General features: G+C 43.4%; 1 long non-coding RNA gene across 1 annotated transcript; it reads right to left on the bottom strand.

Annotated features, from left to right (window-relative positions):
- Nucleotides 1–320: 320 nt before the first annotated feature.
- Nucleotides 321–2,698, bottom strand: LOC309336248. Its single transcript, XR_014153932.1, has 2 exons — nt 1,785–2,698; nt 321–1,283 (listed from the first exon to the last, which is right to left on the bottom strand). It is a non-coding gene; the product is annotated as an uncharacterized lncRNA (long non-coding RNA).
- Between the last annotated feature and the right edge of the window lie 16,754 nt (nt 2,699–19,452).

Here is a 19,452-nt window from a genome sequence, read left to right on the forward strand (position 1 = left end):
CACAGTTAATATGTATGCCGCAAATTTACCCCATTCTTCTTCAAACTTTGTCCCTTTTTGGTCCTGGATTTTATATGTCTTTTTAGCTAATTCTGTGTATTCAAAAAAATTAGCCTGCCATTCCATAACCGTTGGGGTCTCCTGTGACTTCCACTTTTGAGCCACAAGGATCCTAGCTGCTACTGCAGCATATTGGAATAATTTATGATCCTCCTTTTTTACTTCCTCCCCTATTATCCCTAATAAAAAAGCCTCCGGTTTTTTCGGGAATGTATACTTAAAAAGTTTCTTCAGTTCATTATATATTAAGTCCCAAAATGTTTTCATCTTTTCACACTCCCACCACATGTGGCCACCACTGTGATTGCTTTCTTTGCTGCCACCACCCCGCTTCTCACGGGGACACACGGAGTCCAGACAGTTGTTAACATTAACAAATAATCAAGTTTATTATTAAATGCAGAAACAAGCGTATGGTTTCAGTTTATTTTTCTCTTGTCAGTTTCTTAATCTTAGTTCCTAACAACTCCAAACTGATTATTCCAACTATCTATCTGACTCAACCTAACAATTCCTCTCACTCTCTCACAATACAACTTGACCAACCCACTGCCTATTCCTCCCTCTTCCTTCTCCAACTCCCAAACCTCAACTGACTTTCAAAACCTCCCACTCTAACTTCTACTCCCCCTTGCATTCTCACTGGCCAATCACATCACACCCTTTTTAACCCTTTCCTTATGACCCATCCTAGATGGCAAATGCCACAGCCATACACCCCAAAGCTCACCTGAAGGACATCAAAGCCCACCTGATGTCCCCAAACATACGATTATACATGTGATTCCCTTCCACCGTAAAGACTAAACTATCAGATCCAGATCCACGCAGATCGCTCCATACATGCATGGATCTGCGTGGATCAGGATCTGATAGTTTTGTTTTGGGACTTCAGGTGGGCTTTGATGTCCTTCAGGTGAGGAGGCCTCTTTTTTATGATTAGTATTTATTTATTTATTTATTTATTTATTTAAGATTTTGTTGATTTACAAAAGTGATCAATGTCTCTCTCTCATGTCCCCCCCCCCCATGTAACATTTTTACAAATCATTTTCATTTGTTGAGACATTAGGAAGAAAAGGGGAAAGGGGTGGAAGGGGGAAAGATGGGTGGCGATTTTTCTATTTTACTTCCTATATGTAGGGTTTGGTGTCAGCGTTGTTTGTGCAGGTTCTTTGCTGTTTGCTTGTGTTCCTTTGGTGGTGAGAGAGGTTGGGGTTGGCCTAGGGCAGGGGTCTGCAACCTTTAAGACAAAAAGAGCCACTTGGACCTGTTTCCGAAGGAAAAAAAACTGGGAGCCGCAAAACTCGTCATTATAAAAATAACTTTTTTTGTCACTTTTTTAATTATTTCTTTGTTTGACCCCTCAGAATTACTCCTCCTCATAGAAATAAATTTTAAATTAACAAGTTACCTTTTTGTGTGTGTGTGTGTTCTTCACTCCCCTTCAAAACAGTGACCAGCGTACATGCCCCCTTTCAATGCAGTGACCAGCGTACATGCCCCTTACAATGTAGCGGGCAGGAAGGTGACGTCGGGGCGGTGCGTGACTAACGCACGCACCGCCCCCATGCGTCGTCACAGCCAGTACAGCGCCCGCCACAGTGGGGAGTGTCGGGGCGCACAATGCTCCTCGTTCCCTCACTAGTATCCGCCCCGGAGCCGCGGCAAAGGTGTAAAAGAGCCACATGCGGCTCCGGAGCCACAGGTTGCCGACCCCTGGCCTAGGGTGTGGTTATTCCTTTGTAGTTGGCTGTGGTGGTCTTTGTTTTCATGTGTGAGTGGGGTGGGTGGGTGTTTTGGATCAGCAACAAACCTACTTATTCCAAGACCTCCCTTAAAGCAGTAATGGATCATCATGAAGAAGGTGCCACCACCGAGAAGGCCTCCGCCTGGTTCCCTGTAACTTGGCTTCTCGCAGGCGTCTCCTTCATTTTTCCTTATAGCTCCTGCTGAAAAGCTTTGATTTCACCCCAGAGGCACACTCCATTGCCTCTCAAAAGACATGCCCACAACTTCCCAGGGAACTCTGGGAATGGTAGTTCTGGGAGGGGAATAGGGGGTCTCCAAACGGCTCTCAGCACTACAGCTCCAAGAATCCTTTTGGGGGAAGCGTTACAAGGTACCATACGGCTTTTAAGTGGATGTTGGGCGTGTAACGTCAGCTGTCATACATTCCCCATCCACTGGATGTCAGGATTTCCTAACAAAAACCTCCAAAACAAAGCCACACTCCTTTGTACCCCCTAAAAAAAAAATCAACTGAAAAAAATGTGGTTTATCTGCTGGTATTATTGATACAACCTGAAGCGGGTGTCGGAATTGTAGGCGAGAGAATTGTAGAACGAAAGTGTTAGAAGGGACCCCATGGGTCATCTAGTCCAACCCCCAGAAATGAGGGAATCAAGAAGGGTCAAAAGTGAGAGAATGGACCCAATATTTGTCAGAATGGACCCAATAATAATAGAAAATATGCTTTTAAAAGAATAGATTTGAATGCCAACTCATTCACTGCATGCACATTTTTGAAAGGGGGGTGGGTGGGTGGAAAGAGTGAATTCATCACCAGGGGGCTTCCAAGTCCTGGGAATTCACTGCTTGGATTTATTTAACATTTGAAGATGCCTTCTTACTTCAACTTTGGGGGTTTTGGGTTTTTATCTTTTATACAAGATAAAAACACAAAAAATAAATAATAAAATAATAATAATCCAGATCCACGCAGATCACTCCATACACGCATGGATCTCTTTTTTTATGACTAGTATTTATTTATTTATTTATTTATTTATTTATTTATTTATTAATTAAAGATTTTGTTGATTTACAAAAGTGTGCAATGTCTCTCTCTCATGTTGGGGCTATCTTGCCAAGATAAACACTCATATCCCTCCTCTATGAAGAAGAAGTCTACTAGGATAAGGTTAACTGATTTTTTTTCAAAGAATCCAGGGATATTTTTTTAATTAAAAAAGGGGATGAAGATATATTTTTAAAGTTATTTAAAAAGTTAAGAAGTAATATCTTCTCTTCTGTGGTCTCCTCTGTCATGTGGCCTTCCTCTGGGCCTGCTCTCTTGGAGCACTAGCCGGCCACACATCCTTGCCCTCCTGCCTCTTTTCCGGAGCGGCGGCAGTGGTGCGGCAAGGTCAGGGCTCCCCTCTTTTTTCTCCTTCTCCTTCCTCTTTCTCTTTCTTCCTTCTCCTTCTCCTCTCCTCCTTCTCTCTGCCTCAGCTCCAGGGTTTTCCTGGCCCTGGAGCGCTACTAGGCAGTTGGCTGGGCACTCTCATGCTTGGCTCAATTTTGGTCGCAGGGTGTGTGTGTGTGTGTGTGTGTGTGTGTGTGGTTTCCCCAGTTGATGCGCCGGGCGTCCCTGGTTCCCCCTCGGCAGTGGTGGCGGCAGCGACAGTCTAGCAGCCTGGAGCCAGTCTGGTAGTGCAATTGGCTCTGGCTGGCTTCAGGACCTGCTCGCTGCCGTGGCACCCGCCATTTTGCCTTGCCGGAAGTCTCCATATGATGTGTGTTGTGCCGTTGAACCAATAACGCAACAATCATTCCCTACTTATAAATCTACAACACTTAAAATATAAATCCGGGGACATGAAATGAAATCCGGGGACATTCTGGAGACAGATTTTGTCCAGGGACAGATTTGTAAATCCGGGGACTGTCCCCAGGAAATGGGGACGTCTGGTAACCATATACTAGGAATTCTGCAAACCTAAAGGAAGGACAACAAGATAGCAAATAATATTTAGCAGAAAGATGAAATAAATATTCACAATTACTTCAAGGGAAAAAAGGACATTTAGTGGGCGGGGCGAATAAACTGGAATGAAAGATAAACACTGGAACTGAGAAGGCATAAGACAAGGAGAAAGCCCACAAAGTCTTTCTCCCTGAAGCTCACTGGCACACTTACTCAGCCAACGTACCTCTGATGGCCTCTGAGAAAACTATCACCATTGTATTCCACCCTTCTCAAAACACCTCAGAGTACCATACCGGCAGTTATATCACATTGTTTACTTATTTATTTATTAGATGAAACAATAAACATCTTAAAAACATTAGAGCCAATACCTGCTGCTTTCTATATTGTGTGTAGGACTTCAAGGATGTTGTGCTGCCCAAATCACACTCAGTGCTTGGGACTTGCTTTTTAATAAACGTGCACGTGCTAAGGCTGTATTTCTAAACTTACTTACTTGGGAGTAAGCCCCATTTATTCAATAGGACCTGCCTCTGAGTAGGCATTGTTAAGATTGTGCTGTAAGGCTACTTGTTCCACATACATTGATCAGACAGTAGGGTTCAAACAAAGGGAGGCTTCGTCCCACCCCTATAGTGCCCCTGGGGGATGAGTTGCATCTGCCTCAGGAGCCAATGTGAAAGGAAAAGAAAGCATGATGACTTTATTTATGTAAAGACCTACCAAAGGAAAAAGCATGGATCAATCTGTGCTTTGTTATTTTATTTATTTAATAAAACCCATATACCGCTGGATTGTAAAAAACAAAACTCAAAGCGGTTTATAAATACCAAATGCAATATCCAAGAGTAATGAATATATAAAAAAGGTAAAGGACCCCTGGATGGTTAAGTCCAGTCAAAGGTGACTATAGGATGTTGGCACTCATCTCGCTTTTCAGGCCAAGGGAGCTGGGGTTTGTCCACAGTTAGCTTTCTGGGTCATGTGGCCAGCATTACTAAACCACTGCTGGTGCAACGGGACACCGTGACGAGTGCCAGAGCATATGGAAACGCTGTTTACCTTCCCACCGGAGCGGTACCTATTTATCTACTTGCACTTTGGCGTGCTTTCGAACTGCTAGGTTGGCAGAAGCTGGGACAGAGCAACAAGAGCTCACTCCGTTGCGGGGATTCGAACTGCCAACCTTCTGACCAGCAAATCCAAGAGCCTCAGTGGTTTAGACCACAGCACCCCTTGTGTATATTGGGATGAAACACAACTTTTTGCACCCTCGCCTTCTGTATAAATCCTGCTTAGCTGTCTTAATTTTGGGAGCCTAATTCAAGTGGGCCAAATTGTTTTGATGCTGTTTGTCATCAAAAACTCTTGCTGATCAGAGACTGGAGGTACATTCTTTCACCTTTGGTGGACATGCCCAAGGATTAAGACTTTCTGGGAAATGATCTATAATGAAATGAAAAAGGTATTTAAATATACTTTTCTGAAGAAACCAGAGGCCTTTCTCCTGGGCATGGTCGACCACTTGGTGTCAAAGAAGGATAGAACTTTCTTTATGTATGCTACAACAGCAGCAAGAATACTTATTGCAAAGTACTGGAAAACACAAGATCTACCCACCCGGGAAGAATGGCAGATGAAAGTGATGGACTTCATGGAACTGGCGGAAATGACTGGCAGAATCCGAGACCAGGGGGAAGAGTCAGTGGAAGAAGACTGGAAGAAATTTAAAGTTTATCTACAGAAATATTGTAAAATTAAGGAATGTTAGAAGGAGGTTGGAATGAAGTTATGTGGCTTTAGCAGAAATATTATAAAGGATTAAGTAAAAATAGATTGGATGAAATGGATGAAAGGAAGAAAGGTAACGTTATATTATATTAAGATAAATTATAGGATAAAAATTGGGAAAGATGGAAAGGATTTGCTGAAAAAGCTAACCGAACTAGAATACAAAAAAGGGAGGTGCGAGGAGGTCAAGGCGTGTACTTCGATAAGGGAAAACGTTATGAAGATGTTTTATAGGTGGTACTTGACACCCATGAAATTATAAAAAATGTATAAGGTGGATAATAAGTGCTGGAGATGTAAAGATATAGAGGGCTCCTTCTACCATATGTGGTGGGAGTGCAGAAGGGTGAAACAATTTTGGGAGAAAGTACACACTGAATTGAAGAAGATATTAAAGTACACGTTCATAAAGAAACCAGAAATCTTTCTTCTAGGGATATTAGGACAAGAGATAAAAAAGGAAGATCGCAGATTGGTATACTATGCGGTTACGGCAGCAAGGGTAGTATTAGCCCAGAAGTGGAAACTACGGGAAACCCCAACGGTGGAGGAGTGGAGATCTAAGTTGTCGGACTACGCAGAGTTGGATAGATTAACAGGAAAAGTTAGATACATAAGAGACCAAGTGTTCACCAAAGATTGGGAAAAGTATGTAGATTATCTGGAATGTATTAGTGAAGGGCAAATAACGCTAAAGGGATTTAGAGACGCACTGTGAAAGACTAAGAGTTATTGTGCAAAGCAAACAGGAATTAGGAATCGGTATAATGACAATATAAGTAATGAAACGTGTAATTTTATTTATTGCTTCGAATGATTTACGGACAGGCTGAAGGAAGTCCCGTAAGAGACGACTATGTTATATGGATGATATGGAAATGATAATTGCTGTTTATTATTTTTAATTTTTCTTTTCTGTGTATTTTCTTTGTATTTGTGTGTTACCTTGTGTGTTTTTTTGGAAATAACTAATAAAAAAGAATAAGAGGGAAAAAAAGGAAAGGATTTGCTGAAAAAGCTAACCGAACTAGAATACAAAAAAGGGAGGTGCGAGGAGGTCAAGGAAACAAGCAAATGAAAGATAAGTTATGAGAAGGTTCGTTGTGTTTTTTTTAAAAAAAAAAACTGTCTGTTTTTCTGTTTTTTATAATTATTATTTTTCTTTTTTCTATTCTCTTTTCATTTTTATTATTGTGATGTGATGTTAAGTGTTGGTTTAACTTGGTGTTTTTTCTTTTTCTTTTTGTAACCTTTGAAACTTTAATAAATATTATTTTTTAAAAAACCAAAAACTCTTGCTGATCTACTGCAAAACAGAGATCTTCTAGCTACAGATCCTGATGTACCTGCTGCCCATCCCTGCATTGCAATAGCCTGCTTGTCTGGACAGGATCCTCCAGCCAAGGTAGCAGGATTTAATCTCTGCTCCTCAGGTGAGTGGGGATCGAAGCCCTGCCCAAGTGTGCCCTTTGAAGCAGGGTGTGCATGCAAACTACTTTAAAGAGTCTTTTGCAAAGGCTTTAAGACAACTCCTGTACTTCCACTGGAGCTGCCCAAGGGAGTGTGGAGGCTGTCTTAAAGCCTTTTGCATGTTTCCTCCCTTTTAAGTCCACAATGTTGGTGGCTTAAAAAGCATGGGGAAACTTTAAAAGAGCTTTGTGTGTCTCCTCCCACTCCACTCTAAGCCTCTGAGATCAGGCACGGTGTGTGTGTGTGTGTGTGTGTGTGTGTGTGTGTAGCTTAAAAGGGGAGTATGGGGAAATGGGCAAAGGGCAAAGGGCAAAACCTTCCCCACCTCTGATTTAAGGCATTTATATGCTGCTTAATCATTAACATTTCTAAGCAGTTTACATAAAAAATGAACCATACAGTGAACATTCATCATAGAACTGAACATAATCCCAACACTACCTGGAAATGCATTTTGGAACCCCCTGGGAATGCCTTTAATCCCTCTGAGGTCACTTCCAGCTGACCTGTTCATTGAACTTTCATTCTGATTGGTATGTGGGGAGTTAGACAATGTTGCATGAGGCAAATGTTAGTTTACTCATTTCCTGAGCATTTCCTCATCACTTCTCTTATCAGAAAAAGTCTGATTTGGGGGCTGGGGCTGGGGAAGCAAATATCATGGAGCAATCAGCTTTAATTGTGCAAACTAAATTTGCAACATTGGGAAATCACTCTGTCTCTCTCAACATAACTTGCAAAGTTGCTGTGGGGCTGAAATGTTACCCTCTGTAAGCTCAAAATACAGGGTAGATCCTAGGGGGCTGTGCAGGGCTGTGACCCCAAATATTTTGCTGCCTGAGGCAAAATACAAGTTGGCATCTCTCACTCTTTGGAGAGTAGCAGTTGAATCTTGATTCAAAGAGGCGATTTTGGTACTGACAGGAACCCTGAAACTGAATGGCTCTAGTTGAAGGGGAAAGCTTATCCTCAGGTGGCAAACAGCTCTTGACCCTGATAAAAATTTGTGCTAGTTAATTTTGAGATCTAAAGGGCTCCTTGGTTTAAATCCTTTTTGTTACCATGGGTACATTTGCTGCATTGTGTCAGGCATAATAACACATCCCATATGATTGGTATGTGTATGTCCTTTGCATTTTGAATGGCTTGTGACTGGGCTGCCTATATCACAACTGCAATTTTCTGCACATTTACCTGGGAGCAATGTCCCATTAAACACTGTGAGTGAATGAGCACAATTTATTATTGTTTGCTTCCATTTGGAAGTAACCTGATCTTCTATCATAGCAGAGTTAAAATGTAGGGTGGGGCAGAGCTGCCTCTCTCTCTCTCCTGCCGACATTTTCACCATCAGAAATTGTCTTATTAAAGGGGACTCCCTTGCCAGTGATCTCTCTCATTTGCAGATATCAGAACAGCTACACCCCCTCTATATCAGCTTCTTCTAAACGCCAGCCTTATGGAGATTTGTAGGGGACACTTTTTGTACTTTTGGTGTCATGTCAGAATTTTGTAACCTTGGGATAAAAAGCAGAAGAGAAACTGGCTTTTGAAATGTGAATTTTATTTTAACAGGCCAGTAATTATGGATGTCTTGAATGATGTTTTTACTGATGTTTTTATTATAATTGTAGCTTTTGTATGGCTAACACTGCCTTGTTTTGAGTGTGTGTGTGTGTGTGTTTCTTTATGAAACTGCAATTTACGACTATCTAAATAAAAGCCAAGGTGCATTCTAGTCATTGCTGATTTTATGCTCACATTATAGAAGCTGGAAATGTAAAAATTGAGATAAGTTTCCTAGTGAATCATGAGTAAAGAGGACAGGGTAAGATGGTTACCAAAAAGGATCAGTCAGAAATGAACTGGCATCTCTTTCAAATCAGACTGCCTGGCCTAAAGAAGGATCCTCTGTAATAGGAATGGCCACCTAGCATTCCTTTCACTGCTAAAGATGAGTATGTCCCAGAAGCTACTGCACCATCACAGAGGCTTCTGGCCTGCTATCGCCTTGAGTGCTGAGAGAATTCTTCAGCTCTTCTACAGCCAAGGTGCCTGAGGGGACGTGTGGTGAACATTAACATCATGGACTATATTTGGCTTGCAGAAAAGTAAGAGCTGTTTGACAGTGGAATTTGCTGCCGAGGAGTGTGGTGGAGTCTCCTTCTTTGGAGGTCTTTAAGCAGAGGCTTGACAACCATATGTCAGGAGTGCTCTGATGGTGTTTCCTGCTTGGCAGGGGGTTGGACTCGATGGCCCTTGTGGTCTCTTCCAACTCTATGATTCTATGAAGTCTTCTCCTTTGGGAAGTGGGGATTTGTCAACTCTGTCTCCATGTCTACTCTGGCAGCACTATTACAGGACCCAATGATGCCAGCGACAACAGTAGGGGTTCATTCACCTACCAACGTGATGTCTGTGAGCCATGCCCTTATGCAGTTCTGCATGGGGCAAACAGGCAGCCTCTGCGCAAGAGAATGTAAATCTAACATCAGATATGGCAATATGCCAAAGTCTGTGGACAAACATTACAGCCTCCTAGGACACTCTGTAACCGACCATCAGGTGACCATACTGGGACAAAGGAAGTTCAAAGGGAGATAGCTCAGCCGCTCCACATAACTAACAATTCATCAAGAGATTTGGTGCTATCACTTGTGGATTGAATCGGCACCATTTTTTAAAAAATCATACCATATGTCGTAATTGGCTTAGCAGTTCCAGGATGCCTCTGTTATCAATGGAACTAGTTTTTGTTTTTGTGAATGGCCACTGTTAAATAGGGTTGCCTATTTTTTACTTTCAAAAATTAAAAACCAGGACACCCTAAAAGTTGTTGAGATTTTTTTTTACAAAAACGCCAGAAAACCACGATTTTTTGATTGACTTGCTTAAGATCCAGGACAAAGCCCCGCCTTAGAGAAATTCCCTCCAGACGTCAATTCCACCTTTGAAATCATGACAATGTCTGGGAAAATCCGGATGTATGGCAGCACTAATAGTGTTTGTACTTCTCTGCATTTTGGAGCCTTCTCACACACGTGCAGCACTTTGTGCCTCTCATGGCATGGACTGTAGTTCACAAAGGCTTTGGCGTAATAAAGTGTCTTTAAGAGTCTTGGTTGCCTTTGCTGCAAGAGACAAAGATTGCTACCCCTCCGGGGGAAAAAAATTGTTTTCAGTATGGATGATGCCAGTGATGGAAATATGAATAATAATGTTAGTAAATCATGTCTGCGAGTGCTCAAGGAGCTTTGCATACAGTTGTGCAGTAAATCTTAGGACAACTCTATAATGCAGGTCAATATTCTCCCCATACTGCAGGTGGCAGTTGAGGCCACCAAGTGCCTGAGGTCAGGCTTCACCTGAGGACCTGTCTCCTTCTTCTGCCCCTTCTTCATCTTCTTTGGTCTTTGCCATTAAAAAAAAAATACAGCAAAAACAACTAGTCAAAGTCCAAAGAGGATCAATCCCTAAGGATCAATCCCTTTCAGCATTTCCCTCCCATCCCCCATTCAAACTTTTGTGGCTTATGTAGATAAAGATCTTGGCTATTATGCTCAAGGTATATAAGTTCCTGGTTGGCCTCAAGCTGTGTAGGCAGATGAGCAGGGGGGAATGGAAAGTAAAAGATGCCTTTTAAAACAACAGCAACAACCTGCAGCTTTGCCAACTGTACAGCTCTCCAGCCCCCACTGTTCACAGTAGGGAAGGTATCTTAATAAATCCAGATTCTATTGTGTTCTAGTTAGGCTCCCTCTCATGCCGAGAAGCATTGCCTGGCATTGTACTATGGTTACCTACATCCCACTCTCCTCTCAGCACAGGGAGGCAGCTCTGGCTTGTGAGTCATCCTGTGCAATATGCTTCTAGACAACGAGAGCCCTTCCAAGCCGTTAGCTATTTGTGCTCTCTGTGGTATTTCTGAGCATGTGGCTCTCTTTCCTCTTGTTGATGCTAGCGCATACCTAGAATGAACATCTGGCCTCGATTTCAAACATCTGGCATATTATAATCCCCAGAGAAGTAATCACCCCTTGATGCTGTTTGCATCTTAGAGTTAATCAGCCTCTTATTCACAATTTGCCTTCTTCCGCAGCCTCCCTTCTGCTCCGGGATTTCCTTTTTGCCTAGGAGAAGCTGTGATGTCATCGAGCCCATAACCACCATCACAAGTTGGTGCTGTAGAAAATGACATGCCATTCTTTCAATATCTGCAGTGAACACAGTGGCTTCGTGTGCCTGAACGTTTCAAATGTATGTATGCCTGTAAATAATCCCCAGCTCTTATTTATTCAGCTTCCTATGCCTTTGTGCACATTTAAAATAGTTGCCTGATCCAAAACATCTCTCAAACAACTAATAGCAATTGGAATGTCTCTCTATAAGACAATCTTGGGCTAAAGGAGAACACTTTAGCTGCTTTTAAATTCAATTCTTAAATTGAATTCTTAATTAGAACAGAATTGTCCTGATGCACTTAATTTCCTGTCTCATTGTGATGCTTGCATCTCCTACTCTTTATTATTTATTTTATTATATTCCTATCCCTCCCTTCCTCCCAAAGGTGCCCAGGATGGCGAAGAACCAGTGATAATTCAATAAAAACTATTCCAGTACTAATGCAGACAGAAAAAGATCTCAGCTTAAAAGGCTGGTTGGAAGAGGAAGGTATTTATCAGGTGCCAAAAAGACAGTAGAGATGGCGCCTGTCTCATATTCAAGGGGAGGGCATCTCATAGGGCAGGTGCCACAACACTAAAAGCCTGATTCCTGTATTGTGCAGAATGGAGCTCCTGATGAAATGGTATCTACAGGAGGCCCTCACTTGCAGAGTGCCGTTACTGCGTATATAAGGGGTGAGATTATCTTTCAAGTATCCTGGACCTTACCTGCACAGGGCTTTATAACACCAAAAACAGCACCTTGAATTTAGTTTGACAATTAATTGGTAGCCAATCTGGCATTTTAAAGAAGAGCCAACAAGCTTTTTAAAGCTTGCTTTAAACTGCCATATTAGGCTTTCACTTCTTTTGATGTTCAACACAGTAACTGCTGAAAGGAAAAGAGTTACTACTACTACTAATAATAATTTATTATTTATACCCCGCCCATCTGGCTGGGTTTCCCCAGCCACTCTGGGCGGCTTCCATAGAAACCAAAAGTACAGTAAAATATCACAGATTAAAAACTTCCCTGAACAGGGCTGCCTTAAGATGTCTTCTGAATGCCAGGTAGTTATTTATCGCTTTGACATCTGATGGGAGGGCATTCCACAGGGCGGGCACCACTACCGAGAAGGCCCTCTGCCTGGTTCCCTGTAGCTTTGCTTCTCGCAATGAGGGAACCGCCAGAAGGCCCTCAGCGCTGGACCTCAGCATCCGGGCAGAATGATGGGGGTGGAGACGCTCCTTCGGGTATACTGGGCCGAGGCCGTTTAGGGCTTTAAAGGTCAACACCAGCACTTTGAATTGTGCTCGGAAACGTACTGGGAGCCAATGTAGGTCTTTCTACTTATATATATGCTGATCCTACGAGTCAGATTCACATCTGCAGGGTGGCAAGAGATATTCTGCATAGTTTTCTAGGAGCACAGCACAGACTGATGTGACTCAATGCCTATGCAGGGGTGTCAGGGCAGTTACGGTGGTCTGTTTTTAATATATGGACTCAAAGTGTGTCCAGAATTTTCTGGAGAATTTACCCATTCATTCTAGTTTTGGCCTGGAACAGAGGAAGTCAATGTGGTGTCCTCAAGATGTTGTTGGACTGAAACTGCCACCATCCCTGACCATCAGCCATGTTGGCAGTGGGAGTTGGAGTCTAGCGATGTCTGGAAGGCATCACACATTCAGCAAGGCTGAGGACTACGGCTGACTTGGTTGTCATCCCATACCCTCCAAGATTTTGCTGATGAAAATAGGGACATCCCGTTTCATATAGTTTGACTATTTATACCCCACACATCCTACTGGGTTGACCCAGCCACGCTGGTCAGCTTCCAAGAGCATTAAACATTTAAAAAAACTTCCCTATGCAGGATTGCCTTCAGACAGCTCGAGAGTCAGATAACTCCATATCCTCCAACATTTCTCCAATGAAAAAGGGACATCCTAAGGAAAAGTGGGACTTTCCAGAATCAAATCAGAAACTGGGATGGCTTCTCTAAATCCGGGATGTCCCTGGGAAAAGGGACACTTGGAGGGTCTGTCATCCTTTCCTGCCTGGTCGATCAGTCTTTCCAGAGTACACAAGTGCTGAGGTCTTCAGAGCAGCTGAAAAGAGGGCAATACTTCACTCTCTATAGGACTGCTTTTTCTCAAACTGTTTGAGAAGCAGAACGCAACAGTCCACCTACTGATGAGTATAGGGAGGTTGGAGCCTGCATTTGCCTACATACTTGCCTCTGGCAATGGCTCTGAATTGGATTCTCAGATCAGTTTGCAGGCCTGGTCCTTCTTTATGAAAGAAAATGCCTGTAATCAGAAGAGGTGACATGTGGGTGGAGCAAATAGATCTATCTAGTTACCCCCCCAAAGGCAATGGAGGGGGTGAAGTGTTCCAAGATTTTGGACAGAAAAATATTGCATTCTTACCTCATAGCAGAATTCATCTCACTGGGTTAATAGAAACATCTCTCCCTCCCTTGTTATCTAACACCAGACACACATCTCTCTCCATCTCTTACAAATGTCTGAATTAAAGCAAAAATGAAGTAACAGTTATTGTAGGGGTGGTGGCGAAAGCATCCATTGAATTAAAGGGGTTCTAATAGTCTGGAACGAAGTGAGGCACTCTCTTAAGAAAGACACAGAAACCTCGGCTTTCCTCCTCCTTCGCATTGCATTTATAACTTCTAGTAGGGTCAGGGAGTTTGTTGGTTTTTTATTTATTACATTTATTATATTTATAATTCACTGGAGGAAATTTTCAAAGGGTATCGTGGAAAGCTTCTAGAAAGCTGCTATGGAGTTCATGCGCAGTTCTTGAGGAACCAAGAACTTAATGTTTAAACCATTCTATAGGACACCTTGTTGGCCAAGCCTGGCCTAGAGACATTTGGTGCTGATTCCATTGCTTGTTCCAGGTTGGCAGATGTGGGGGTACGCACTTGACAAGATGAGACCTGTAGACCCCTGCCTCTGAGTTGCTCCACCGTGGCCTCACCACAACCACCGATTCCCATTTGCCCTCTCCACCCAGGGAGAGTGAGATACTGCTTCCTCTTCTCTCTCTTGTGGATGCTCAGAGCAGTCAGGTGAATGAGCAGAGACAGCAAAGAATTGACCATACTGGTCAAAAGGAAGATGGCAGGTCTTTGCCTTCAGCCTCAGTCCTCACTTCCCATACTTAACTGGATGTTCCTGTCATCTGATGCATGTTTCTGTGGGGAGAAACAGCACAGAATTGTATTTAGCCATGGTTGTGTCTCTGAGGCTTGACACCCCTCTTCTCCATTTCCTGATCATTCAAAAAGAAAAAGCCAATACTGAGCTAGATGAACAAATGGTCTCATTTTATATAATGCAGAGTACAATATCCAATGAGGGTCCCTATAACATACACAACCAGCAATAACCAGATATGTTTAGTTTAAAATCTACATGAAATCAACCAGGGAAACAAAACTGGTGCAAGAGTTTAAAAACACACAAAAAATGTGTTAATTGCAAATGAGAAGACCCTTTTGGGTCAAAATTAAGGGAGAGATGAATAACAGGGACCTCATTGTGGGAGTTTACTATAGATCCCCAAGCCAAACGGAGGACATAGATGATGCCTTCCTGGAACAGATGGCCAAGCATGCAAAAGGAAGGGAGATAGTAGTAATGGGGGACTTCAATTACCCGGATATTTGCTGGATGTCAAACTCAGCCAAGAGCATAAGGTCAAACAGATTCCTCACTGGCCTTGCAGACAACTTCATTGTCCAGAAAGTGGGAGAAGCAACAAGAGGAACAGCCATTTTAGATCTGGTCCTAACCAATGTTGATGACCTGGTTAGTGGGGTAGAAGTGGAAGGATCATTAGGTGCGAGTGATCATGCTCTTCTGAAGTTTACTATACAGCGGAAAGGAGCAGCCAAGCATACTAGGACTCAGTTTCTTGACTTTAAGAAAGCCGACTTCATAAAACTTAGGGAAGTGCTGGGTGAGATCCCATGGACAGTAATACTAAAAGGAAAGGGAGTTCATGATGGCTAGGAGTTTGTTAAGAGGGAGATAGTAAAAGCACAACTTCAGGCAATACCAATGAGACGGAAACATGGAAGGTGCCTAAAGAAGCCAGGGTGGCTATCTAAAGAACTTTTAACTGAGTTAAGATTAAAAAAGGATGTGTACAAAAAATGGAAAAGGGGGGAAACCACCAAAGAGGAATTCAAACAAATAGCCAGCACGTGTAGACACAAAGTCAGAAAAGCTAACGCACAGAATGAACTCAGGCTTGCTAGAGAGGTTAAAAGCAACAAAAAAGGCTTTTATGGGTATGTTTGTAGCAAAAGGAAGAACAAAGAAACAGTGGGGTCACTCAGAGGAGAAGATGGTGAAATGCAAACAGGGGACACAGAAAGGGCTGAACTCCTCAATGCCTTCTTTGCCTCAGTCTTCTCCGATAAAGAAAACAATGCCCGACCTGAAGAATTTGGAGCAAATGATTCAGCAGAGGAAACACAGCCCAGAATAACTAAGGAGATAGTACAAGAATACTTGGCTAGTTTAGATGTATTCAAGTCTCCAGGGCCAGATGAACTGCATCCAAGAGTATTAAAAGAACTGGCAGATGTGATCTCAGAACCACTGGCAGTCATCTTTGAGAATTCCTGGAGAACAGGCGATGTCCCGGCAGACTGGAGGAGGGCAAATGTTGTCCCTATTTTCAAAAAGGGGAAAAGAGAGGACCCAAATAATTACCGCCCAGTCAATCTGACATCAATACCATGGAAGATTCTGGAGCAGATCATTAAGCAAACAGTCTGTGAGCACCTAGAAAGGAATGCTGTGATCACCAATAGTCAGCATGGATTTCTGAAAAATAAGTCATGTCAGACTAACCTGATTTCGTTTTTTGACAGAATTACAAGCCTGGTAGATGAAGGGAACGCAGTGGATGTAGCCTACCTTGATTTCAGCAAGGCATTTGACAAGGTGCCCCATGATATTCTTGTAAAGAAGCTGGTAAAATGCGGTCTTGACTATGCTACCACTCAGTGGATTTGTAACTGGCTGACTTACCGAACCCAAAGGGTGCTCATCAATGGTTCCTCTTCATCCTGGAGAAGAGTGACTAGTGGGGTGCCACAGGGTTCTGTCTTGGGCCCGGTCTTATTCAACATCTTTATCAACAACTTGGATGATGGACTCAAGGGCATCCTGATCAAATTTGCAGATGACACCAAACTGGGAGGGGTGGCTAACACCCCAGAGGACAGGATCACACTTCAAAACGACCTTGACAGATTAGAGACCTGGGCCAAAACAAACAAGATGAATTTTAATAGGGAGAAATGTAAAGTATTGCACTTGGGCAAAAAAAAATATGAGAGGCACAAATACAAGATGGGTGACACCTGGCTTGAGAGCAGTACATGTGAAAAGGATCTAGGAGTCTTCGTTGACCACAAACTTGACATGAGCCAACAGTGTGACGCGGCAGCTAAAAAAGCCAATGCAATTCTGGGCTGCATCAATAGGAGTATTGCATCTAGATCAAGGGAAGTAATAGTGCCACTGTATTCTGCTCTGGTCAGACCTTACCTGGAGTACTGTGTCCAGTTCTGGGCACCACAGTTCAAGAAGGACACTGACAAACTGGAACGTGTCCAGAGGAGGGCAACCAAAATGGTCAAAGGCCTGGAAACGATGCCTTATGAAGAACGGCTAAGGAAGCTGGGCATGTTTAGCCTGGAGAAGAGGAGGTTAAGGGGTGATATGATAGCCATGTTCAAATATATAAAAGGATGTCACATAGAGGAGGGAGAAAGGTTGCTTTCTGCTGCTCCGGAGAAGCGGACACGGAGCAATGGTTCCAAACTACAAGAAAAAAGATTCCACCTAAACATTAGGAAGAACTTCCTGACAGTAAGAGCTGTTCGACAGTGGAATTTGCTGCCCAGGAGTGTGGTGGAGTCTCCTTCTTTGGAGGTCTTTAAGCAGAGGCTTAACAACCATATGTCAGGAGTGCTCTGATGGTGTTTCCTGCTTGGCAGGGGGTTGGACTCGATGGCCCTTGTGGTCTCTTCCAACTCTATGATTCTATGATTCTATGAAGTCTATATTAGGGTGTCACCAATTGTGGTTGACATCTGTCACAAGTCATCCTTGTCATCTGTATCAAGTGAGGCTGTGCAGGTGCCTGACCATTGTCTGCAGACAGTAATAGGCCAGATGAGGGCCAAAAAACCCGAGGCTGCACCCTGAGGAGGAGCTGTGGCTCGGTTTGGAAAGGGTACAAAAGGAGCTTGTAGATGTAATCTCAGAGCCTTTGTCTATAATCTTTGAGAATGATTGGAGAATGGGTGAGGTCCCCGCAGACTGGAGGTGGGCAAATGTTGTCCTCATCTTCAAAAGGAGGAAAAAAGAAGACACAGGTAACTACCAATCGGGGAGCTTGATGTTGATACCAGGAAAGGTCCTGGAACAGATAATTCAACAGTCAGTCAGTGAGCACTTGGAAAAGGATGCTGTGATTACTAAGACCCAGCATGGGTTTCTCAAAAAACAAGTAATATCAGATGAATTTTGATGGAGTTACCAGCTTGGTGGATCAGGGGAATGCTGTAGACATAGTGTACCTTGATTTCAGTAAGGCTTTTGACCAGAGGTAGGCCCATGGGCCACAAGCGGCCCACAGGGGTCATTTATGCGGCCCACAAGCCACCCCCGAACTGAGCCATCCACTTGGTGAGTCCCCGTGCGCTGCGCTAAACTGGAACAGCATGGCGTGGGGACTCACTTCTACTGTGCTGGAAATCGTGCCTGTGCAGACACATGCGCCAGAAATTGGGTCTGTGCAGACGCAGAAGCCGGAAATCATGGGCGCACGTGCTCATGCGCGCACACAGTCCGGCCCACAGAGGAATCTTCGCTGAAGTAGACTGGACCAGGCGAGGTAAACCTTGCCAACCCCTGCTTTTGACAAAGCCCCCCATTATATTCTTGTGAGGAAGCTGGTAAAAAGTGGGTTGAACGGGGTAACTATTAGGTGGATTTCCAGCTGGTTGACTGACCAAACCCAAAGAGTACTCCTTAATGGTTCCTCATCATCCTGGAAAAAAGTGACAAGTGGGGTGCTGCAGGATTCTGCCTTGGCCCATTGTTGTTCACCGTCTTGGATGAAGGAATTGAGGGGATGCTCATCCAATTTGCAGATGACACCAAACAGGGAATGGGGGGTAGCTAATGCTGCAGAAGACAAAATCAGAATTAAAAATGACCTTAACAGAATGGAGACCTGGGGCCAAGCTAACAAAATGAATTTCAGTTAAGACAAATGAAGAACCAGAAGCACATATATAAGATGGGGGACACCAGGCTTACCGGCAATACGTGTGAAAAGGATCTAGGGGTCATGTGAAGAGGGGCATACTGAACCTAGTGTCTGGTCTGAAGGCACAGGAGCTAGAAAAGGATCTAGGGTTCTTAATAGACAAGTTAAACATGAGTCAACAGAGTGCTGCAGCAGCAAAGAGAGAGAGAGAGAGAGAGAGAGAGAGAGAGAGAAAGCTAATGCTATTCTAGGCTTCGTCAACAGAAGTATAGTATCCAGATCTATTCTGCCTTGGTCAGACCACACCTGGAATACTGTGTTCAATTCTGGGCACCACAATTTAAGAAGGATGTTGACAAGCTGGAACGTGTGCAGAGGAGGGCAAACAAGATATTCAAAGGTCTGGAAACCAAGCCTTATGAAGAGCGGTTGAAGGAACTGGGTACGTGTAGCCTGGAAAAGAGGAGACTGAGAGGAGATATGGGAGCCATCTTCAAATATATCATGGATTGTCACATGGAAGAGGGAACAAGCTTGTTTTCTCCTGCTCTGAAGAGTAGGACTCGAACCAATGGCTTCAAGTTACAAGAAAGGAGATTCTGACTAAACATACGGAAGAACTTTCTGACAGTAAGAGCTGTTCCAACAGTGGAACAGTCTCCCACGAGAGGTGGTGGACTCTCCTTCCTTGGAGATTTTTAAGCAGAGGTTGGATGGCCACCTGTCATGGATGCTTCAGCTGAGATTCCTGCATTGCAGGGGGTGGACTAGATGATGCTTGGGACCCTTCCAACTCTAAGATTCTATGAAATTAGGTAGGTAGGCTATTCTGGACATGATTGGTCTTTGATGTATGATTACAGACCTTTTAAGAAACAAACGAACAAAACATACATTATTTGGAAGTGGTTAAAATGTGTCACATTCTTTCA

This window comes from Podarcis erhardii (genome assembly GCF_964252035.2).
Source record: "Podarcis erhardii genome assembly, chromosome: 2".
NCBI classification, from domain to species: domain Eukaryota; kingdom Metazoa; phylum Chordata; class Lepidosauria; order Squamata; family Lacertidae; genus Podarcis; species Podarcis erhardii.